The following is a 7,577-nucleotide window of genomic DNA, read 5'->3' on the forward strand; positions in this document are numbered from 1 at the left end:
CCAGCTCAGAGGAGGGCAGCAGGATGGACCCAGGGCCTGCTGGCTTCTCGGGTGGCTTCTCTACCGACTGCTGGAAGAGGCTTAGTGCAGACCCAAAGGGGTGGCCAAGCTGCAAAGCTGAGCTGTGACCTGCTTGCTAGGCTCCTGGGGGGGCAAGGAAGAGGAGAGAAGCTTCTCTATTAAAAGAAAGAGGGAAAGTCTATTTTTTTGCAGTTTGAGGGAATAAATTAATCTGCTTTTTTAGCCCCCACCAAAGCAACTCCTACAGCAACTTCATGAGGACTCTCAGGCCCCAGTCATAGAATTGTTAGGGCTGGAAGGGGACCTCAAGGACCATCTGGTTCCAATCCCCCTGCCATGGGCAGGGACACCTTCTCCTTGCCTCTCACAGCCTTGTACATTTGAGACAGGCAGAGCTGTTCTAGAAGCTTTTCTACCTGAACCAACCCTTCTGAGGTTTGAAATTTCAGTTCCCAGCCTCCCCTCAGCTTGTTGCACTGGGGAGTGCTTTGGCACAACCCCCTAGCTGCACCACCCCATGAGGCTGCAACAAGCATCAGAGCTCCTGAACCTGCACTCTGACCTGCACTAGGAGTTGCCTGTCTGGCAGCCGTGATCTACCTGCATCCTCCCCAGCACAAGCACCACAGAGCAAGCCCTGACCACCCCAGGCCAGAGTGTGGGCACCTTCAAGCCCTCTTTTTAAATGTCTCACAGCAGGGAGTTCTCAGGAGCCCCTCTGCCATCCTTCACAGCAGACAGCAGTCACAGCTATTGATACTCCTGCATGCTGCTGGCCCTGGGCAGCCTTGATAGCCTCTTGGTGTCCTGAGTTTATTGGTTATTGCAGACTGAGTGGGGCCACTGGTGTGCTGAGTTTGCCAGTCCTTGGGAAGATTTCACATGCTTTCCCTTTTCCAGTCTCTGACATGGGTGCAGCATCTTGTCCTTGGCTCTCCCGGTGTCACTGTCACCCTGGGACAAGGTCAGGTGTGACCAATGCTACTGCTGGCCAGTCCTGGGGAAGGTGACACATGCCTGAGATGCTCAAGCCCCGCTCCATCCAGCTTCCTCTGCAGATATGAATGGCTTGATCTGACCCAAGGCTCTGTGTTTTCCTCCCCTTGCTCTTGCCCCTCTTATCTCCTTGCAGGCTGCCTCATAACTGAGCGGTTTGCTCAGAAGTTTGGCCCAAGGTTATGCAGCTGTGCAGTATCAGAGCTGGGCTTGGGATGCGTGGAGGCAGCTGAACAGCTGTGGGGGACAGCAAAGGGGAGAGCTACAGCGAGCTGTTTGCATGGCCAGTTGCAACACTGCTGTGCAGCCTCTCGCCATCCTTATCCAGGAGACAGGATTTTCATTGTTTCCTCTTGAATGAAATGTAAGGCTTAGCAATTAGGCTTTGGCCGAGATGCCAACGTGTAAGGATCCTCCAGAACTTGGAGCCACCCTCACTTTTCAGTGGCTCAGCCACAGCAGCTTAAAATCCACTGCAATTTACCCCATTTCAGACCTTCACACACACGCTCTTAACCCCCAGAGCTCTCAACCTTTAACCACTTGGCTCCTGACAGCACTTAGTCTCCCATCTGCTTCAGTCCCTCCTGTCTGTTTCCTTTCTTATTTGACTCTTAAATTCCTCCTAAACTGCTTAAAGGGCTGTTGCTGAAGTCAGAGGTCCACACTAGGGCTAGCTGCTTCTCCTCCAGTTGTTCCTCCTTGGAGGATTGTCCTGTAAGTGAATACAACTACTGAGTTCATTCAGTTGTTGTAACTTTAGAGCACTTTTTCCAAAGCTCCAGCTATGATTTCCCAATCTGGGTGGATCCAGATCTTGAGCTGTAACTCTCAAGGCTCCCTTAAGAGCTGTAACCATTTTTAATTTGGAGTCTTAAGTTATTACTATTAGATTAAGTAGCTGGAGCAAGCTGTGCAAGGCTAAGGCAGGTTAAGTCATAGGTTAGCTATCTAGCCATGAAAATCTTACTGTTGACTCCAGCACAACAGACTAAAATAAAGAAAACAAGGCCCCAAACAGGCAAGATGTTACAATCAAGCCTGTAGAGCTAATGCAATAGCAATGCCCTGTTACTGGCCTGCAGGATGCTGGCCCACCTCTCCTTTGATAGCCTTCAGCTCCTGGGTTACTGCCCTGAGTGTGGCAAGGATGCTACAAGCCCTGCAGTGATGCCAGGCTCCTGATCAGGACCAGGCAGGGAGGCTCCACAGTGTCATTTGTTTTCTGCTCTGCCCTTAAACCCCTTTAAAGGTCCGAGGGTGGTCACCTCTAGTTCTTCAAAGCACTTCACAGTCATTATCTTCCTTGTTAAAAGCTTATTCTATAATCAATGCAATGTATAACACCCCCCACACACATCCAAGCCATTAACATGGAGTGAAAAACCCTTCCAACTGCAGGGTCCTCCACTCCTCTCCCTGCCTTGCCCTGGATTTTGCTCCGTGTCAGCTGTGGCTTATTTGAGGAGCCGTAGTAAAATCTGTTGCCCAACACAAACAGAAAACAAGCGAAGCTCAGAGCACAAAGCAGCCCTGCTCGGATGCAAGCGTGGAGGCAGATCTGCTGCAGCCTGATGGGAGACAACAGCCCAAGGGCTGCACCCCTGTGGCCCCCCTGAGCCGGGGCCGTGCTGGGCTGGGGCGTGAGCGCGGGGGCTCGGGCTGAAGCAGCGCTGGAGGTTCCTCTTCGGGGCATTTTCTGTCTTCTTGACAAATTCATGACAGATCCTGGAATTTGTTTTGGCCCTCAGGGGGACATGTGAGAAGCATGACCCCATTTGTACTTACTGTTGCCCTCATCTATTTAATATCTTGGAGGACTTATCCTATTAGTAACAGAATAGGCCCCCTTCCATTTTGTCTCTAAGGCTTGCTCCTTTTTATTTGATTTCAGATACATTACTTGGCCCTTTCTTTCATAGGCCATGGATGAATTGGATACTTCCTCTCTCCTTTTACCTATTTTTTTTCTCCTGTTGCTCCTTCTTTCTTCTTTCTCCTGCCATAATATTGTAGGGGTTTGGACGTGTGGCCACCAAGGAACAGCCTATCCAAGCAAAATCTGCTAGGGTTGTGAATCAGTCTCTACCTGTAAATCTGTCACTGCCTCTTAATGCTGTTGATACCAAGGTTATCTTTTTCAGCCCATCATTTCTGATGTTGTCCCACAATAGTCTTTGGTCTATTTTTGATAGTCTGACTCATTTCTTTCTACCAGTCTGGAGGATTGCAGGTGGCAGGGTATGAGCAGTCCTTGCTTAATCGCCAGGTTGCTCATTAAGGCTGGAGTTACTTCACCTACACCCCTCCACCACCACCCTGCTCTTAGTCTTATCCTCTACCCTCCCACCACCATCCTGCTCTTAGCCTTATCCTCTAACCCACCACCACCACCCTGCTGTTAGTCTCATCCTCTCTCAGCTGCTCTTCCATACCTATGGACAAATTTCCTTAACAGCACTGCTACAGTTCCAGCAGCAGGTGGAAGAGCCTCAGCTCATCCTGGAAAGAAGGTCTTGGTGATGAAGAGATGCTGATAGAATCACAGAGTGACCCAGGCCTGAAGGGACCTCCAAAGCTCATCTAGTCCAACCTCCCTGCAGTCAGCAGGGACATCCCCAACTAGATCAGGCTGCCCAGAGCCTTTTTGAGCCTCACCTTGAATATCTCCAGGGAAGGGACCTCAGCCACCCCCCTGGGCAACCTGTTCCAGTGTTCCATCACCCTCATGGTGAAGAACTTCTTCCTGATATCCAATCTAAATCTGCCCTTCTCTAGTTTGAAGCCATTGCCCCTCATCCTGGCACTGCAGGCCTTTGTAAACAGTCCCTCTCCATCCTTCCTGTAGTCTCCTTCAGATACTGGCAGGTTGCTATTAGGTCTCTCTGGAGCCTCCTCTCTCCAGGCTGAACACCCCCAGCCTGTCCTTGTAGCAGAGCTGCTCCAACCCCCTGATCATTCTTGTGGCCCTCCTCTGGACCCTTTCCATCAGGTCCATGTCCTTCCTATACTGAGGGCTCCAGACCTGCACACAGCACTCCAGGTGAGGTCTCCTCACCAGAGCAGAGCACAGTGGCAGAATCACCTCTCTGGCTCTGCTGGCAGCGCTGCTTTGGATGCAGCCCAGGATGCGATTGGCCTTCTGGGCTGATACCCTCCTGTACTTTGTGACAGTTTATCTGGGTGATCCCTCTCCTCTGGTTGCCAAGGACCTTGGTTTAGTCAATGCAGTGGAGCTGGCAGCTTGCTTTTCCCAGCCCACTGCTGCCTCACCGCACACCTTACGCAGTTTGTGCGCCTTCGGTTTATTTATTGCAAGTTTTGTTTTGGGTTGGTTTGGCTTTTGCTTCATTTGGGGCCAAGCAGAAATTCTTTGCACTCTTTTTCAGAGCACCCTGTACTTGTTTCTGTAACTTATTGCAACAGCCTGAGATAACTTGCTCTCATGCAGCTGGCCACAGTATCCATCCCATCTTCTCCTTCAGCTAATTCCTGGTCAGGGCTGCAGTAAACAAACTCTGAGTCAGTTTATCTGCTTGCTCACTGAGTTGTTTCTCAGTTTTGCTTTCAGTCTTCCCAAGTACTTTAACATCCTCTACACATATTTCATTCCCACTCTCCCTCTGGGCTTGTAAAATAAACCTCCTGTTTTCTTCCTGGGTGTCCCACTCTGTGCTTGCTGTCGCCTTTTCCCCTATCATGAGCCCAGGCTTTTATTTTATTATCAGCACAGCAGCTATCTGTGCAGAGGGGTTGGGCTTTTACTGACTGCCTGTAAGCTCCCTGGCATGATGCTTTCTTGAGTTTCCCCCCTGTTTGTTGCCTTGTGCCACTAAGAGCAGGATCTTGGGGTTTTTTTCCCCTTCTCCTTCAGGTTTAGCACTCCCATGAGCAGCACAAAATGCCTTTGGTTTATTGCCAGCTTCCTCTAAAAGGAGATCCACATTTAACAGCCATTTCTTCTCTTTGTGCTTGAGTGGACTGGGGTACAACTGGGCTATTGAGGGGGAAAGCTTCAAAACCCATCACAGGCCAGGCTGCTTCTAACCAAGCTTTCTCATGGCCAGGGAAACTCTGGACCAGCCCCTGGAGATGGGAGGACTCATGCCACTGGTATCCCTTTCCCTTCACTGTTTGTCTGTAACAGTGCTGGTCCCACAGAACCAGCTCATGTTGAAATTCTTCTTACAAACAATCTTCCTTTCACTGGGAATTTTGGTGCAGGAGCTTTTCAAACAGCTTCTCTCACCTTAGCCAAAGCATTGACTTGCCTCTCGGTCCAGCTCCCTTCCTGATTCTTCTTCTCTCACTTCCATACTGCTCCAGTGGTACAAGCAAAGATGGATATGCTGCCACGAGATACTAGCACAGCTATAGATATGCTGCCATAGGAAATTAAATCCTCCCAGCACTCTTCAGAGTTGGGGCTGATTAGTGAGAGTCTTCATTTCACAGAAGGCTTCATCTTCCCAGCATCTCTCCATCATCCTCTATCGCCAATTCCCCAGCAGTTAACCTGGGGTCGTGTTAGTTGTGCTGCGTTCAAATTGACTGTAAATCCCTTTTGGCCTATTAAAACTCAGCTACTTCTCTCTTGTACCTCTTCTTCTCTAGCTGTGGTCCCCCAAATATCATCCACATCAGGCACTTCCTGTTCTTTGTCTCCTGGATACCATCGTTCAAACACTTTCAGCGCTCCAGCGTGTGCAGCTGGGCAGGTGCTCAGCTCTGTGGGATGCAAGTTAAAGTATATTGTTTATCTCTTAATGTGAAAGCAGCTCTCTGAATTGCCTCTTCCCCTCCAGCCTGCCAGATGGAGCTTTGCTGTGAATGGTGGGGGAGCGTTTGTGCCGCTTGCTCTCCTCCTCCGTCTGCTGTCCAAGGAGCCTGACTCAGCCTTGGGGCTGCCAGGGGCAGTGGGGGCACCTGTGCTCCCTTGGGAGCAGGGAGCTGGGATGTGGTGTTGTGTCCTGATGACATTGGAGCGGTTCATTAAAGATTCTCCACCTTCCTCAAGCTTATGGACTGATGTCAGTGCTGCCAATTGCATCCTTGCCTCAGCATTCTGCTGAGCAAATGGATTGAATCATAGAACTGTCAGGGTTGGAAGGGACCTCAAGGAGCAGCCAGTTCCAACCCCCTGCCATGGCCAGGGACACCTCACACTGCAGCAGGCTCCTCACAGCCACATCCACCCTGGCTGCAACAACCTCCAGGGATGAGGCTTCCACCACCTCCCTGGGCAACCTGTGCCAGGCTCTCACCACCCTCATGGGAAGAACTTCTTCCTCACATCCAATCTCAATCTACCCATTTCTAGTTTTGTTCCATTCCCCCCAGTCCTATCACTCCCTGACACCCTCAAAAGTCCCTCCCCAGCTTTCCTGTATCCCCCTTCAGATACTGGAAGGCCACAATTAGGTCTCCTTGGAGCCTTCTCTTCTCCAGACTGAACAGCCCCAGACATGCCCATGCCAGCATGATTAAATGTTCAGCAAGCAGGTGCCCAGTGTGCAGTGAATAAAAGCTGGTGGAGCACATGCTCTGACCAACTTCCTGCTTGATTCCCATGCAATTCAAAACTTGAAGTAGTTTCTCTGAGTCCTGTGCTTCTCTCTGCTTGGCCAGTGGCTTCACACCGGCAGCTCCCAGCCTTGGGGCCACTTTTGCTTCACGCTGCCCAGAGTGGTTGTGGATGGCCCCTCCCTGGGGGTGTTCAAGGCCAGATTGCATGAGGCCTTGAGTGTACTCCAGAGGCATCCCTGCTTGTGGCAGGGGGGTTGGAGCAGATGATCTCTGAGGTCCCTTCCAACCTAAGTCATTCCATGGTTCTATGTTAACAGCTACAGCAGTTTGCTGTGCCGTACCTGCCTGCCCTGGGATAGCACGTGTAGCTTTTGTGGGGTCTGCTGCTTTTCTCACCTTCTCTTCCCATTTCCAAAACAATCCTTGGGGTTATCCTCCTCTGATGGCTCCTGATCCACTTCTCTCCAGCACATCCTGCAGCTACCACAGTTATTTTTAATTTTTTGTATCCCAACCTGCTTTTGCAAGCCTCTAATTTTAGCATTGCCTTTGCTCTGATCAGGTCCCTTTTGAGCTCTCCCTTGCTCCAGGGTGAATCACTGCACTGTCAGTGTGAATCTCTCTCCTTACTTCTGCAGTTTTCCCTACTTCCCCCCCCAACACACACCCCTAAATCCTCTGATTCTCTAATTGCCACCACCCCTCCTCATTGCCCTTTTGGGCCACTAGATGGTATTCCTTTTCTAGAGACAAAATGCTTTCCACTCAGCTGGTAGACTCCAATAGAATAGAATAGAATAGAATAGAATAGAATAGAACTAACCAGGTTGGAAAAGACCTCAGAGATCATCAAGTCCAACCTATCACCCAGCACCATCTGATCAACTAAACCATTGCACCAAGTGCCTCAGCTAGGCTCTTCTTGAACACCTCCAGTGATGGTGACTCCACCACCTCCCTGGGCAGCACATTCCCATGGCCAATCTCTCTTTCTGGGAAGAACTTCTTCTTAACATCCAGTCTAAACCTCTCCT

Source organism: Dryobates pubescens, chromosome 22 (genome assembly GCF_014839835.1).
Source record: "Dryobates pubescens isolate bDryPub1 chromosome 22, bDryPub1.pri, whole genome shotgun sequence".
NCBI lineage: Eukaryota > Metazoa > Chordata > Aves > Piciformes > Picidae > Dryobates > Dryobates pubescens.